At 38.1% G+C, this 17,599-nt stretch overlaps 1 protein-coding gene across 2 annotated transcripts in view; it reads left to right on the forward strand.

Moving 5' to 3' along the window:
- Positions 1-17,599, forward strand: part of GABRB3 (gamma-aminobutyric acid type A receptor subunit beta3) — a 307,324-nt gene that overhangs the window by 215,869 nt on the left and 73,856 nt on the right. The window lies entirely within an intron of this gene.

The following is a 17,599-nucleotide window of genomic DNA, read 5'->3' on the forward strand; positions in this document are numbered from 1 at the left end:
AATTAGACAAAAGATGGTCTATGAGTTAGAATATACTGTTGACTGACAGGCTAATGCTAAAGGGATTTAGCACTCTAAAAACATTAGTTAGTATAAGATATGAAGCATTGTGGGGGGAGGCGAAGAGAGACTCCATGACACATAGTGGGGTAGTGAGAGAGAAATATCAGGTTAGTTTTTGTGATCAGATTTCTCATCAATTTTACCTTGATATTTTTAAAATTAAATGATTGCATCTTATATTTAACAATACTCTTTGCTAATATCATTCTTGTATTTCTTGTCTTAATGATATTTCATTCTTCAATTATTCTGTGACTTTATGGATGTTGGGGCCATTGCAAAAATCAGGGCAGATGGCGATCTCCTTGTGGCTTCTCATCCTGTGTGATATTTTCATGCTTTTTCATCAATATTCCCTCAAGGATGCAATCAGTATGTTCTATGTTATACTCTGATATTTAGTTTTTTACATTTTTGAAATACTAATGGAGCACTAAGGCTGTTTGGGTGAATAGATTTAACAAAAGTAGAAATAAAAACGATGGCTTTACACATAAAATCTATTTTTATAAGGACTTATCTTTGTTTATAGATCTGCAATGATTACTTACTGAACCAAATCTAATTTAAGATATGGCTTTCTGTAACTTCCATAATTTGCCTCAATCTATTTGTCCAAATGTGCCAGCATGGAATGATAGGAGTCACCAATCCAATGGGTCAGATTCCTAAATCTGTAATTTATAAGCTATAACTCAGAAACCTGTGACCTTATATAGAGCCTCATCAATAAAATGGAGGCAATTCTGCCTATACTTCATACTTCATAAAATTATAAACAGTTCTAATTTTTCCCATTATGTCCAAGAAAATATGACCTAATTGCTCATGTCTTCTACAAATGTCATTGACATGCCTGTGTACAGAGTATAGTTTATGGTGTTTTGAGGGCTCAGCATTTTTTTTTTTTTTTGCTCATCCTTCAAGGCTCTGCTTTAAGCCTACTACTCTCCATGAAGCTATTCCTGACTACTTCTGGTTCTCTAACTTCCATCAGTTTTAGTGTACACATACACACACTTATCTATGTATTAGATTACTGTTTCATATGTGTTAATAAGAGCATGTTTTTATGTTGTTCCTCAATATTAACTAGCAAAGTTCTGAATCACTTAAATATACATATCATATGTAGTTATCTTTTTGCCAATTTTGCCTTATATTATAGTACTTTGATTTTGTCCATAAGTATGATTTTACCAGCATAAGAAAATCCCAGCATGGAAAATCCTTGTACTAATGTTATCGTCAATTCTTCTCTAACTCAGAGTCTTAGGATAGTAAGAAATTGAGTAACCCTATTGTGTGGTACAGAAATGGTGAAGGGTCACCATTTAATAAAAAAAAGCTGGAGAGAGCTCTAGAGAAAAGCAAAGTTTATTGTACATTCTCGCGAGAAGGGCGTCCCACTCTTCGAGTAGACTATCAAAGAGAGGAAGCGCCTCCTGTGGGCAGGACAGCACCTTTAATCCCTAACGCAAAACGCCCCCTCCCACCACTGACCCTCATCCTCATTGGCTGAGAGTCTTACATTCTAAACGCGAGATCTACCCATGAAATTGAACTTGACCAATAAGTACATAGTTGCCCATATTTGGATGAAATAGGGAGATAGCATAGGAGGGGAAGGCAATGTCCTTTACTTGAACTTCAAAGTCCTTCAGGCCTACTAGAATTCTGAAGTAGATGAAGCCTTACTCGATTTTCGCAACTGTCTTGAGAGATCTCACCTTATCTCATTCAGTCCCTCCTCTTATTTGTACATTGAGATCTCTTCAAATTTTTGTAACATAACCTCACATTCCCTATCAAATTCCTCGTTTCCTTCTGGTTCTTGTTGCCACTGTTTTACTGACTCCCATCCTTGTCCTTTTAATACCCTCAATCTAACAGACCCCTCAGCTTTTTCCTCTAGCCTAACCATTCCAGATAATGAATTTCGGACAATTCTGGTTATTAATCTGATCAAACAGGGGATGCAGATAGGGAGTAATATAACACCACTAAGAGCTATAAGGCCAAACCAAAGGAGCTGCTTCCACCAGCTTTCCCCAAACCAGGACCACCAAGAAGTACTGAATGGTGAGGTCCATGTCTGTACAGGAACATGAGCAAGCTTCCTAATGTTCTTAGTGATTTCTTTCACTAGATTACCATTGTTATCAATCTTTATACAACATGTGGATAAATTTAATTTAGCACAAACTCCCCCTTCCTCAGCCAACAAATAATCCAGCACAAGTCTATGTTGTAAAACAGCCTCTCTGGTTTGAGTAGCTTCATCAGCCAAAAGATCTAGTGCCTCAGCTGTCTGATTGGTGATAATCTCTACAACTGCCTGAAGCCGAATTATTCTGTTCAACATATATATTGGAGTTCTATATCCCCAACTTCCATCTTGAGCCCAAGTTGCTGGCCCATATTCTTTGACTATTCTTTCTGGGGGCCAGGCCTCACCCCAACCATTTGCATCTCCAGTCCAAGTGATGGAAGTATCTAAACTCCTTTTTTCCCTTCCCAAATCATCGTACAACTGAATCCCTAAATATTGGTTTGCCTGTTCGGGAAGAAAGAAAAATTTTGGCCTTATTAGTCCAATATAACAATTCCCCGTCCAGTTGAGAGGCAGGTGAGTATAGGCAGTTAAACCACAGATCCAATAATGACCCTTTAGAGCAGGTTGTTCCTTTGGAAATATGTCTGAGCTATTCCTTGTAAAAGGGTAATATTGATGATCTCTCGTCCCTAGGGGGCTTCCCCCCACAAAGGGGACATACTGGCATTTCCATAAACCTTGCTCTTTTCTCCAACTACAATTGGCAACTGGCCACTGGCTGTTAGATTAGAGGTACTCCAAAATGTGGAAAACAGAGTCCCATGTTGCCCGGGTGTCCCTGGGGTGACATTATACCAACCCCATTGGTAACTGTACCCAATGTATATGTTCCCTTTCCTCTTATTCTCTTTTATACATCTCAATACATCCCATTCTACTTCACTACACTCAGCAGTAGTGACTTGTTGATAGCAATATCCCTGCTCTCCTATTTCTGGGAGAACATCCAAGGTACAGTCTTTCTAGTCCTTCCCACACTTCAATTGAGGATTCCTCCCCGTATCCCGCCAATATTTAGACATTTTTGTACAGTCAATTGTCTTTGGCCTCAGGTCTATTCTCGAATAGGTCCACTCACAAACACTATTTCCCAACTTCAAACCTCGTCCTGTCTGATTTAAGCAGCAATGACCACTGATGTTTCTCTTCTAAATTCCAGAAACCGGTCACATTATGAATTTGGGATCTGTTGCTAAGGATCCAGGCTGGGCTTAGGGGGACAGGTACCCATGGCCATTGGTTCAATTGTTGGGATCCACCACAGATCCAACAATTTGATAAGTTAAATGTTCTCCCTATATTCTGCATGAGCAGGAGAAATTGGTTCTCATCTCTAGAATGTCATAAGGAAATAGATAAACCCAAAGCTTAGGGAGAGCCTCATAATGTTCAACTATTATAACACCGTAAAGTTAAGGTGAACTTCCCAAAGGAAAATACATCAAATCACAAACAGGCAAAGAGACCCAAAGTAAGAAAAGAGAAGTCATACGGTTACAATGCACTGGATTCAGAATCAGTGTTCCCATTCAGTGGAGGTCCCCTCCTCTTATGTAATTGGAGGTCTCCCCTGTCTTCAACTGTCCACTGTGATAAAGGTGGCGCCACAGGTCCTTTTGTCCTGGTGTGGTGTGTCCAGCCTCGTTCCTGGGTGCGAATCGCAGTATCTGAAGTCAGTATCACTTGGTAGGGTCCATCCCAGCACGGAGTCAGCTTCTCGTCCTTCCAGGAACGGATCAGCACCCAATCACCAACCTGAATTCTATGAACAGGGAAACCTAGAGGAGGAGTCTGAGCTATTAGCCCTTTTTGTTGAAGTCCTTGCAAATGTTCCAGCAATGATTTAACATATCTCTTAACAAACAAATCCTTAGTTTCTAAAATAGGGTCCCAGTCTCCCTTAGGATAAGCCTGGAAAGCATGACCATACAATAATTCATAAGGTGAAAGCCCAATATCTCTACGTGGCTTGGTCCTGATTCTAACCAGAGCGAGAGGAAGGCATTTCGTCCAAGGTAATTGGGTCTCTAAAGATAACTTAGTCAGCTGCCGTTTTATTTCTTGGTTCATCCTTTCTACTTTCCCAGAGGAGGGAGGATGCCAAGGGGTATGGAGATCCCAAGTGATTTCTAAGGCCCTAATCAGATTCTGCAATACCTGGGCAGAAAAATGTGTTCCCTGACCCAAGTCTATCCTCTCCACCATTCCGTACCTAGGAATAATTTGTTCTAATAAGACCTTACTTACTGTCGAGGCAGTTGCTCGGCCTGACGGGAATGCCTCCACCCATGAGGTCAGATGGTCCACTATGACCAGCAAGAACTCGACCCACTGGTGGCAGCTCAGTAAAGTCCACCTGGATGCTTTGGAATAGTCTGATTCCAGGAGGTCGTCCCCCTTTTGGAAGCTGGCGTTGGGCAGCCCTGTTAGTCCTTCGACAAACAAGACAACCGTCCACCAGTTGTCGAGCCATAGTATATAGGCCGGGGGAAACATACTTTGTCAGTATAGCATCACACAGGTTTTGGACATCCCAATGACTGCCCTGGTGCAGTTGCTGAAGGACTTGCCTCATACTTGCTTTGGTCAGTACCTCTCTGCCGTCAGGTAAGAGCCATCATCCTTCCGAGTTCTCAACTGCTCCGAGAGTTGAGGCTTTCTCTTTTTCCTCCTGAGTAAAACTAGGAGAGGGTAGACTAGGGAAGTACAGGTATCAAAGCCATTATGAGAGATTTCCTGATCTCCGGCTCCCTTGGCCTCCAGGTCTGCTAATCTATTTCCCCTTACCTCAAAAGAATTTCCCATCTGATGTCTCTTTACATGTATTACTGCTATATTCCTAGGAGTCAGAATATTTTCTAGTATCTCTCTGACTAGTGTATGATGAACCAGTTCTTTACCTTTACTGTTTACATATCCTCTTTCCTCCCAAATCCTCCCAAATACATGCACCACACCCCGGGCATATTTAGAATCAGTATATATATTCCCATCTTGGTCACACAATAATTTTAACGCTTGATTTAAAGCATACAATTCACAGCAATTCACAAGTTTGAGCAGACCAATGGGCAGGTAGACTGCCCTTGGTAACAGTGGAAGTTCTAACAAACCTATTTCTTTTCCCATTTACCATCCTAGAAGAACCATACATAAATTCTAAACAAATGTTTATCATAACCTTGTGTTGATAACAATAAGGAATTTGTCCCAATGAGTTTATATCCAAGTAGATCTTTCATAAGTGAACATTATTCATACAAATCAGTTTGTTTTTAAAAACACCCAATGCAAATACAATCATATACAGAATGTCTAATTCCACACAAGAGAATTCAAGAAGTTTTGATAATAGATTCCCATTAACTTGTAATGGGAGAGACATTCTGCTATTCTGAAACATAAGGTCTTATCAAGTATTCTGATAAAGAGGCAGCAGGGGGGGAGGTTTGCAGAACTAAGAGGCAGGGAAACTGAGGCAGGACTGAGTCAGGACAATAATTCAAAGTTAAAACATAAGCTAGCCAATCATAGTCTAGCAAATTTTCAGCTAGAGTCCCCTGTAAAGGCCTTTTGTCTCCGCAGCCTTCTCCAAACCCAGCATCTGCTAAAATCAGGTGTGTCTAGCTAGTGGACAGGTAAAGAGCTTTTTCAACTTTTTGCAGCCTCTCCCTTATCTGTAGAGACAAGAGAGCGAGACAAAAGGAGACCTTTCGTCAATCGCAGCAATTCTTTTTTTTTTTTTTTTTTTTAATTTTTTTTATTATATATATATATATATATTTTATAATATTATCCCTTGTATTCATTTTTCCAAATTACCCCCCCTCCCTTATTCCCTCCCCCCGACGACAGGTAATACCATACATTTTACATGTGTTACAATATAGTCTAAGTACAATACATGTGTGTGAATATCATTTTCTTGTTGCACAATAAACATTAGAATCCGAAGGTACATGCAACCTGGGCAGACAGATATTAGTGCTAACAATTTACATTCCCCTCCCAGTGTTTCTTCTCTGGGTGTATCTACCTCTGTCCATCATTGATCAATTGGAAGTGAGTTGGATCTTCTTTATGTTGAAGATTTCCACTTCCATCAGAATACATCCTCATACAGTATCGTTGTTGAAGTATACAGTGATCTTCTGGTTCTGCTCATTTCACTCAGCATCAGTTGATTTAAGTCTCTCCAACCCTCTCTGTATTCCTCCTGCTGGTCATTTCTTATTGAGCAATAATATTCCATAACTTTCATATACCACAATTTGCCCAACCATTCTCCAACTGATGGACATCCATTCATCTTCCAGTTTCTAGCTACAACAAAAAGAGCTGCCACAAACATTTTGGCACATATATGTCTCTTTCCGCTCTTTAGTATTTCTTTGGGATATAATCCCAGTAGTAGCGCTGCTGGGTCAAAGGGTATGCACAGTTTGATAACTTTTTGGGCATAATTCCAGATTGCTCTCCAGAATGGCTGGATTCTTTCACAACTCCACCAGCAATGTATTAGTGTCCCAATTTCCCCACATCCCCTCCAACATTTGTCATTATTTGTTCCTGTCATCTTAGCCAATCTGACAGGTGTGTAGTGGTATCTCAGAGTGGTCTTAATTTGCATTTCTCTGATCAGTAGTGATTTGGAACACTCTTTCATGTGAGTGGATATAGTTTCAATTTCTTCCTCTGAGAATTGTCTGTTCATATCCTTTGACCATTTATCAATTGGAGAATGGTTTGGTTTCTTATAAATTATGGTCAGTTCTCTATATATTTTGGAAATGAGACCTTTGTCAAAACCTTTGTTTTTAAAAATATTTTCCCAATTTGTTACTTCCCTTCTAATCTTGTTTGCATTAGTATTATTTGTACAGAAACTTTTTAGTTTGATGTAATCAAAATCTTCTATTTTGTGATCAATAATGATCTCTAGTTCTCCTCTGGTCATAAATTCCTTCCTCCTCCACAAGTCTGAGAGGTAGATTATCCTCTGTTCCTCTAATCTATTTATTATCTCCCTCTTTATGCCTAAATCATGGATCCATTTTGATCTTATCTTGGTATATGGTGTTAAGTGTGGATCCATATCTAATTTCTGCCATACTAATTTCCAGTTTTCCCAACAGTTTTTTCCGAATAATGAATTTTTATCCCTAATGTTGGAATCTTTGGGTTTGTCAAAGATTAGATTGCTATAGATGTACCCTTTTTTGTCCTTTGTATCTAATCTGTTCCACTGATCTACCGGTCTATTTCTTAGCCAATACCAAATGGTTTTGGTGACTGCTGCTATATAATATAGCTTTAGATCAGGTACACTTAGACCACCTTCCTCTGAGTTTTTTTTCATTAGTTCCCTTGCAATTCTTGACCTTTTATTCTTCCATATGAATTTTGTTGTTATTTTTTCTAGGTCATTAAAATAGTTTCTTGGGAGTCTGATTGGTATAGCACTAAATAAATAGATTAGTTTGGGGAGTATTGTCATCTTTATTATATTCGCTCGGCCTATCCAAGAGCACTGAATGTCTTTCCAATTATTTAAATCTGATTTTATTTTAGTGGCAAGTGTTTTGTAATTTTTCTCATATAATTCCTGACTTTTCTTTGGTAGATGGATTCCGAAATATTTTATACTCTCAACATATGTTTGGAATGGAATTTCTCTTTGTATCTCTTGCTGTTGCATTTTGTTAGTGATATATAAAAATGCCGAGGATTTATGTGGATTTATTTTGTATCCTGCCACTTTGCTGAAATTTTGAATTATTTCTAGTAGCTTTTTAGCAGAGTCTTTGGGGTTCTCTAAGTATACCATCATGTCATCTGCAAAAAGTGATAGTTTAATTTCCTCATTTCCTACTCTAATTCCTTGAATCTCTTTCTCGGCTCTTATTGCCGAGGCTAGCGTTTCTAGTACTATATTGAATAGTAATGGTGATAGTGGGCAACCTTGTTTCACTCCTGATCTTACTGGGAAAGGTTGCAGTTTATTTCTATTGCATATTATGCTTACTGACGGTCTTAAATATATACTCCTGATTATTCTAAGGAATAATCCATTTATTCCTATACTCTCAAGAGTTTTTAGTAGGAATGGATGTTGGATTTTGTCAAATGCTTTTTCTGCATCTATTGAGATGATCATATGGTTCTTATTAATTTGATTATTAATATGGTCAATTATATTAATAGTTTTCCTAATATTAAACCAGCCCTGCATTCCTGGAATAAATCCTACTTGATCATAGTGTATTATCTTGGAGATGATTTTCTGAAGTCTTTTTGCTAATATCTTATTTAAGATTTTAGCATCAATATTCATTAAGGAGATTGGTCTATAATTTTCTTTCTCAGTTTTCGATCTACCAGGTTTAGGTATCAGTACCATGTCTGTGTCATAAAAGGAATTTGGTAGGACTCCTTCATCCCCTATTTTTTCAAATAATTTATATAACATTGGGGCTAATTGTTCTTTAAATGTTTGGTAGAATTCACATGTGAATCCATCTGGCCCTGGGGATTTTTTCCTGGGGAGTTGATTAATAGCTTGTTCTATTTCTTTTTCTGAAATGGGACTATTTAAGCAATTTATCTCCTCCTCTGTTAATCTAGGGAGCCTATATTTTTGGAGGAAGTCATCCATTTCACTTAAGTTATCAAATTTATTGGCATAAAGTTGGGCAAAGTAACTCCTTATTATTTCTCTAATTTCCTCTTCATTGGTGGAAAGATCCCCCTTTTCATTTGTAAGACTATCAATTTGATTTTCCTCTTTCTTTTTTTTGATCAAATTTACCAAAGGTTTATCTATTTTATTGGCTTTTTCATAAAACCAACTCTTGGTTTTATTTATTAATTCAATAGTTTTTTTACTTTCAATTTTATTGATTTCTCCTTTTAATTTTTGTATTTCGAGTTTAATTTTTGGTTGGGGGTTTATAATTTGGTCTTTTTCTAGCCTTTTAAGTTGTAAGCCCAATTCGTTAATCTTCTCTTTCTCAATTTTCTTCAAATAAGCCTCTAAAGATATAAAATTTCCCCTTATTACCGCTTTAGCTGCATCCCAAAGATTTTGATATGATGTCTCATCATTATCATTATCTTGGGTGAAATTGTTAATTGTTTCTATAATTTGCTCTTTCACCCAGTCATTCTTTAAGATGAGATTATTCAGTTTCCAATTACTTTTTGGTCTATTTACCCCTAACTTTTTACTGAATGTAGCTTTTATTGCATTGTGATCTGAGAAGAAGGCATTTATTATTTCTGCCTTCCTACATTTAATTTTGAGATCTTTATGTCCTAATATATGGTCAATTTTTGTATAGGATCCATGGACTGCTGAGAAGAAAGTATATTCCTTCCTATTGCCATTCAGTTTTCTCCAAAGGTCTATCATACCTAGTTTTTCTAATGTTCTATTTACTTTTTTAATTTCTTTCTTGTTTGTTTTGTGGTTTGATTTGTCTAAATCTGAGAGTGCAAGGTTGAGATCTCCCACTATTATAGTTTTACTGTCTATTTCTTCTTACAGTTCTCTTAACTTTTCCTTTAGAAAGTTAGATGCTATACCACTTGGTGCATATATGTTTAGTATTGATATGGCTTCATTATTTATGCTACCTTTCAGCAGGATATAGTTTCCTTCCTTATCTTTTTTAACGAGATCTACTTCTGCTTTTGCTTGATCTGAGATAAGGATAGCTACCCCTGCTTTTTTGGCTTTACCTGAAGCATAATAGGCTCTGTTCCAACCTTTTACCTTTACTCTGTATGTATCTCCCTGCTTTAAGTGTGTTTCCTGTAGGCAACATATTGTAGGGTTCTGCTTTTTGATCCAATCTACTATCCGTCTCCGTTTGATGGGATCGTTCATCCCATTTACATTTACAGTTAAAATTACTAATTCTGTATTTCCTGCCATCGTATTATCCCCAGATTATGCTTTTTTCCCTTGACCCCCCTGATCCCCCTCCCCGATATTTAATTTACAGACCCCCCTTGTGACGCGCAACCCTCCCTCTTTTTTTTTTTTTTTTTTTTTTTTTTTAGGATCCCTCCCCCCTCCCTCCAAGTCCCTTCACTTATTCCCCTTTTCCTTTTCCCTTTTCCTCTCCCCCCTTTTAATGAGGTGAGAGAAAATTCTCTGAAAAACAAATATGTTAATTATTTACTCTTTGAGCCTCTTCTGATGAGAGTAAGATTCACACAATGATTCTCCCCCTCACTAAGTTCCCTCAGATATGGTGTATTTTCTATGTCTCTTCCTGGGATGTAGTTTCCCTCTTTTTATCACTCCTTCCCCTTTTTCTGAACCGACCTCCTTCCCTTTACTACACCCCCCTTTTTTTCTTTTATATCAGTAAAATCAAATTATCCTTGAGTATTTTTTATATACCCACAACAGAGTTACAGTTCTCAAGGGTTCTGTGTACCTTTTTCTGTTTCTCTTCAGTCTTGTGGATGTAGATCAAATTTTTTGTTTAAGTCTGGTTTTTTTCTTAGAAACATATAGAATTCCTCTGTTTCATTGAATGACCATCTTCTTCCGTGGAAAAAGATGCTAAACTTAGCTGGGTAGTTCATTCTTGGTTGCAGTCCTTGATCTTTTGCCTTACGGAATATCAGGTTCCAGGCCCTTCTATCTTTTAATGTGGAGGCAGCCAGATCTTGGGTGACCCTTATTGTGGCACCTTGGTATTTAAATTGTTTTTTTCTAGCTGCTTGCAGGATTTTCTCCTTTGTGTGGTAATTCTGCAGCTTAGCCACAATATTCCGTGGTGTTCTTTTTTTAGGGTCTATTTCAGAAGGAGTTCGATGAATTCTTTCCACATCTACTTTCCCTTCTGTTTCTATTATCTCTGGACAGTTCTCTTTGATAATTTCCTGTAAAATAGAATCTAGGCTCTTTTTTTGGTCATAGTTTTCTGGAAGTCCAATAATCCGCAGATTATCTCTCCTAGATCTATTTTCCAGGTCTATAGATTTTCCCAGTAAGTATTTGACGTTGTTCTCCAGCTTCTCATTTTTTTTGTTTTGTTTGACTGATTCTTGGGTTCTCTGTGAATCATTCATTTCTATTTGTTCCATCCTGACTTTTAAGGAGTTATTTTCTTCTTTCACAGTTTTTAGTTCTTTTTGTAAATGCCCAATTTCGTTTTTAAATGAATTATTTTGCTCTATTGAATTTTTTTCCATTTCCCTAATTTTTTTTTTTTGAGAATTATTTTCTTTTTCCAATTCAGAAATTCTATTTTCTTGAGACTTTTTTATCTTTTCCAATTCAGAAATCCTACTTTCCTGTGTTTTTTTAACCTTTTCTAATTCACTAATTTTGTTTCCCTGCATCTCCTGTGAATTCTTTATTTTTTCCAACTCCAATTTCAGGACGTTGTTATTCTCTATCATAACTTCCCTTTCCTTGCCCCATTTTTCTTCGATCTCCCTCAATTTCTTAAGAGCTTCTTCTAGGAGAGAGTTATGTGATGGGGGGCAGGAATCGTTCCCCTTTAGGTTGTTATCTTCTGAATCTTTGCTGTTAACTTCCTCGGGGTTGGGTACCCGCTCTTTCTCTGTATAGAAGGAATCTATAGTTTTTCTAGCTTTTTTGCTCATACTTAAAAAATGTTTTGTGGTCTGTCCCTGGGGTAGGAAATTATTTACTTCTTTACCAGCTTCCTCCCAGACCGGATGGATGCAGCGGCCCCTGCGCCCGCGCTAAGAGAGAGCTCTGGGAGAGAGTTCCCCACCCCCTCCCTGGAAGCGCCTCAGAGGTGATTAGCACTGCTGTGCTTTGAGGGCGTAGAATAGTGAAGACAGCAAGAAGCTCAGCCTATGTGTCCGGGTGGGGAGTGGATGTCTGCAGCAGGTGACGTGAGAAGCCCCTGCGCTCAAACTGGAAGTGTCTGCCAGAAACCGCGGTCCCTAGTTCAAAGGTTCTGCTTCTCTGGGACTTCCTGGAGCTGAGTTCCACTCCCTCCAGCTAAGCTAGGCCGTGTGTGTTGCCTTGGGCCGTATCCACCCACTTGTCAGTCTCTTAACTATTCTCAGGAGGTAGCTGAGGCCACACCCCCTGGTGCCGAGTCTGCCGAGTCACCCCCAGGGTGGGGGGGGAGGGGGAATCTAATCTGAGTTTTAAAATATTTTGGCTTTCTCTTCTGAACTGCTAAATAATTAGCAGAGAAGAGCTAACAGCCTGGGCCAGATTCCTTTACCTCAGTGGCTTCTCTGATCCCAGAGCCCCTCCCAGCGCAATGGGCGCAGTGTGCCCCTACCCCACCGTCTGTGCTGGTCTTTCTTATTCCTCCCCTGAGAACTGACCTTTCCTGTTGAAACTCCAGATTCTCTTCAGCTGGTAAGTCGTGCTTCCAGTCCTTGTGGTATCTATCAGTCCTGAGCTAATTTTGAGACTTAATTTATCTAATTGGTTGTGAGGGAGTGAGGACGTTCACTGAGTCGTGTGTTTCCTCTCCGCCATCTTGGCTCCGCCCCCCAATCGCAGCAATTCTTAAAACAATTGTGCCGAGCATAGAGCTCTAACAACGATCCAGGCCAGAAGCAGCCTGGATGTCCAGTGCAAAAAAAGAAAAAAAATCTTTTACCTTTTCCAGAGTTCCGTTCAGTACCCAAATTATGTCTATTTTCGAGGTCCTTCATCAGGGAAACAAAATGATGAGGTAAGCAAAGAGTAAGTAGTTTCCAATTAGGCCTGAACTGAAATAAGACATCAGTTTTTCCCAATTTTCTGACCAGTTGAAATCTCAGTTTCCCTTCCCCCCCCCTGTTTACAGAAATTATCATATTATACACAACAGACTAGTAAATTTCCCAAAATAGCAATAGTCATACAGTTTTATACAGCAATAGTTCTGTTCTCCAGGGGACAAAAAGGAAGCAGGATTAAAATTTTTGCAAATAACCCTATCAAATTATCAGATCAAATTAAAATAATCTTTAAACAAGGAGACTATCACGCATGTAAATAAATATTGAATAACTTGTTTTCAGAAAACTTCAGTTCCAACTCCTTAGAACAGTTATAGACTTGAAAAATAAAAATAAAACATTCAGTTATCAACACCATATAAATGTAGGCTTTTCCTTTAAACAGTAGAAATAATTAATATCTAAATCAGCAAGGAGGTGCAGTTATTAAAAACAAAAAACCCCACTATACTTAATGGGAGGGACCTCTCCACGTGGTCACCCTTCCCCCACACCACCATGCTTCCCGACCCAATATATCATAGCTCCATTTAAAGTATTAATTACTTTTACAAATCAATCTTTCCTGTCCCGTCTTTAAGTAAATATATATGTATATATTTTTAAACTTTACACTTCAATGTTTGCATGTAACTGACCCAAATTTCATAAAACTTAATACATGCCCAACAGAGCTGACAAATACTTAAGGCATAGCTCAGTTACAAATTACCCATACCTCTAGCAAACACACCATCGAAGTAGGGAGATACAACCACAACCTCCCCTAAGTAAGCTACCAGCATTGTTTTAAAAACCTATGTTTTAACTTAAAATCCCAATCACAGCTTTAATTCCCAATAATATAAAACTACTTTGCTATCATATTTAAAACAATGAACTTCACCAAATAGCAGTTTCTTTCCCCTGGCCCACGTGGCCCTGCTGCAGTCAGGACACGTGGGAGGAAGAGGAAGAAAGCCACCATCTTCACTCGCTCAATCCCACATACTTCCCCATGTACAGGGTTTCTGATCCCAAATGGGATCTACTAACAGCTATTTCTGGTCAGCTGAAACGACCCCTGCTTCAAAAGACCTAGTTCTCCTCCCTGCCCGAAGGCCCCTGGAAGGGCTAATGGAATTAAATCCTCTCAGGTCCTTCCTTTCAGGTACCATTTAATCCTTTTGGCACCACCAGTCTGCAACAAAACAACAATACCTTATCATCTTTTTCTTGCTTTTTATTTTTCCTCATATTTTGGCAGTTTGTTCCAATTACTTAATTTATCTCCCAAGGGACTATCTACCGGTATTTTCTGATATTTTTCTCATTTCTCTCCGCGAGGGCTGGCTGGGACTAGGCCACACCCATTGAATTTGGAAGGAGTTTAACAGACTCCTAAACGCCCAAACACGCTAACTGTCACCAGTTAACTCAGTCACCCAGGAAGGCCTAGCTCTCTTCCTGTCTACCGTCTACAGCCCCCTCCAGAACCTATAACAAGACTCAAGGGGCTTCACAGGACGCTTACCTCCACTGGGTTGCTGCGCAACAAATTACTTGACTGATCTGTCCTCCACCAACCGGTTGGGATTTTCACCGCGGAGTTTCCGTTGCTTTTCTCTGAGTTTCTCCACTTCGGGTCCACTCTACGTCAGGGAGCAAGGAGAAGCCCCTGGAAGCTGGTGGGCTGCCTAAATCAAGGCAGGGCGCCATCCCACTAGCACCCAGGAGTTCACTTACTCACCGAGTAAAGGATCCCGGACGAGCCCCCAAACTGTGTGGTACGGAAATGGTGAAGGGTCACCATTTAATAAAAAAAAAGCTGGAGAGAGCTCTAGAGAAAAGCAAAGTTTATTGTACATTCTCGCGAGAAGGGCGTCCCACTCTTCGAGTAGACTATCAAAGAGAGGAAGCGCCTCCTGTGGGCAGGACAGCACCTTTAATCCCTAACGCAAAACGCCCCCTCCCACCACTGACCCTCATCCTCATTGGCTGAGAGTCTTACATTCTAAACGCGAGATCTACCCATGAAATTGAACTTGACCAATAAGTACATAGTTGCCCATATTTGGATGAAATAGGGAGATAGCATAGGAGGGGAAGGCAATGTCCTTTACTTGAACTTCAAAGTCCTTCAGGCCTACTAGAATTCTGAAGTAGATGAAGCCTTACTCGATTTTCGCAACTGTCTTGAGAGATCTCACCTTATCTCATTCCCTATGGTCACAACAGTTAGTATGTCTCAGAGGCAGAGGACTTCAACTCAAATCATCCCAATTTGAAGACCAGCCTTCTATCTACTAGACTAGGGGTTCTCAAACTATGGCCAGTGGGCCAGATGTGGCCCACTGAGGACGTTTATGCACAGGTTATGGCAAATGGGCTGAGGGGCAGAGACAGAGTGTGAGTTTTTGTTTTTACTATAGTCCGGCCCTCCAACAGTCTGAGGGACAGTGAACTGCCCCCCCTATTTAAAAAGTTTGAGAACCACTGATAATATATGTTTTAATCCTTATGGTTCAGAGCTATGTTGTAGATATTTTACATACACTCAATTCAGTGATAAGAAACAAGTACTGAGAAGCTTAGTTACAATAATCTTACAATCCAAGTAGTTTCATTTCCTTTGACATTGCTTGAGCTCAGATATTTAGTTGTGACTCTCAAAGTCTTTTCTGACTTCATCAATATTTAAAGGTAATGTTGTTTTGGACAGTCCAAGTTTAAATCTTGTCTCTGACTTGCTAATTGTGTGAACTTGCACAGCACAAGTGATTTCTGTTTCCTTAGCCTTGATCTTCTCATCTGTAAAACTGTAATATATATGTGTGTATGTGTATGTATATATGTATATATATATATATATATATACATATATATATATATATATAATAACTATAATATAGAGTTGTAGAGAAAGAACTTTGTGAAATTTAAAGCAGTTAGTAACATTGATTTAGTATGCGTTATTGGACATGTAATTGGTGAAAAATAAAATATTAAATTAATAAGTATGTGCTATTGCTAAAACAATGGGATGTATTCTATTTTTTATGTAGATTTTGGTCTCCTCTTGTTCTATTTTTTCTTACTCTATTAAAAAAACAATCTCAGAGGCTAGTCTTATACATAGGATTCTTTTTGAAGTGCTCAAAAATCTTTTCTTTGGGAAAACCACATTTGACCACACAATTGAATTTGAATGCATGCATGCATAGACACAAACATAAACACATACACACACACACACACACACACACACACACACACATGCACACACAGCCTTCTCAGATCTTTCCTTGTCTTCATCTCAACCCTTTTGATTCCCCATTTATAATGCTTTGTAACTTGATTTTTAAAGCTATAAAACAGGTGCTATATGAGAAGATAAGGGGCATAGTAACTATGCAAAGATGGAAGAAATGAGGAACATTAAAAAGAAAAATCTCTGAGTAATGTTTTAGATCATGATGTATTTTAAGAAAGGGTTTATATTTGCAGCTTCCACAGAAGAGTGAAAAAGACAAAAAGTGAATTGAAGAAAGAGAAAAGTCAGATAAAAATTTGTCTGACTTGGATAGTTTAATGCTATGTCTGCCTGAATTTAGAGGTAGTTTTAAGGAAAAATTTTAAGTTCCTTCCTAGCTCTGTGATTTTACCATTGTTTTCTGTCATCTTTATGTCCATATTCTTATTTTTGAAATGGCTATCTGTTTAGTCAATTTTTATATTAGTTAGAGATAGGATTTATACACCTGGACCCAGTTATTAAAAATTGTCATTGAAGTGATAGGTGGAAATAGATTGCACCTATGATTAATTTTTATTTTATCCAATAAAATCAATTTCTTTGACATTATTTTAATAATTTATAATAATGTTGATATTTGTATCATTCTTTGTCTATATCTTTTTTATATTTTAAGTTAAAAATTTTAATTAAAAATCTATTTACTCTCTCCAATCTTTCCCTATCCCCAAGTTGAAAAGAAAAATGGAACCCTTGTAATATTATATAAAGTCAGGCAAAACAAATCCTCCCATTTGCCGTATCTTTGTCAAGAGGTACTAAGATATTTCACCAAGGATCCTCTGACATAGTAGATGATATTTGCATTGATAAAAGTTCTCAACATTTTTGAAGTTTTAAAATTTATGTTGGTATATAAATTATTCTAAATTATTCTTCTAGTTCTGTTTACTTTAATTCAGTTCATACAAGTCTTCCAAGTTTCTCTAAAGCTATTCCTTTCTTATTTTCTTTCAGCACATTAGTATTCCATTATATTCATATCAAACTTTGTTCAGTCATTTCTCAATTGGTAGACATTCTCTTATTTTCTAGGTCTTTGCCACTGTCCAGTCTAGTCTGATGATAGATTTTAATTCATTTTCCTGACTCTAGAATTGTTGCTCTATGCACTGTACAACTTAGCTGCCCCTACTTAAAGCTATCTTCCATTGCTTTGGTGCTGGTTGTCATGAAGATGCAAGTTAATTACACTATTAAAGCTAGGTAATGAACTTATATTGGTTTTACTGATGAACGTAGTATTAGAACAAGATCCCTGTGTCAAACATGTACCAGACACCCTGGTGTGTAATTGCTAGTAAACATTTTTGTTCATTTGAGTCTTTTTCCTTCTTTTTAAAATCTACTTCCCACATACATTTTAGGTGACCATAATGTGCATTTAT

This window comes from Sminthopsis crassicaudata, chromosome 3 (assembly GCF_048593235.1).
Source record: "Sminthopsis crassicaudata isolate SCR6 chromosome 3, ASM4859323v1, whole genome shotgun sequence".
Taxonomy (NCBI): domain Eukaryota; kingdom Metazoa; phylum Chordata; class Mammalia; order Dasyuromorphia; family Dasyuridae; genus Sminthopsis; species Sminthopsis crassicaudata.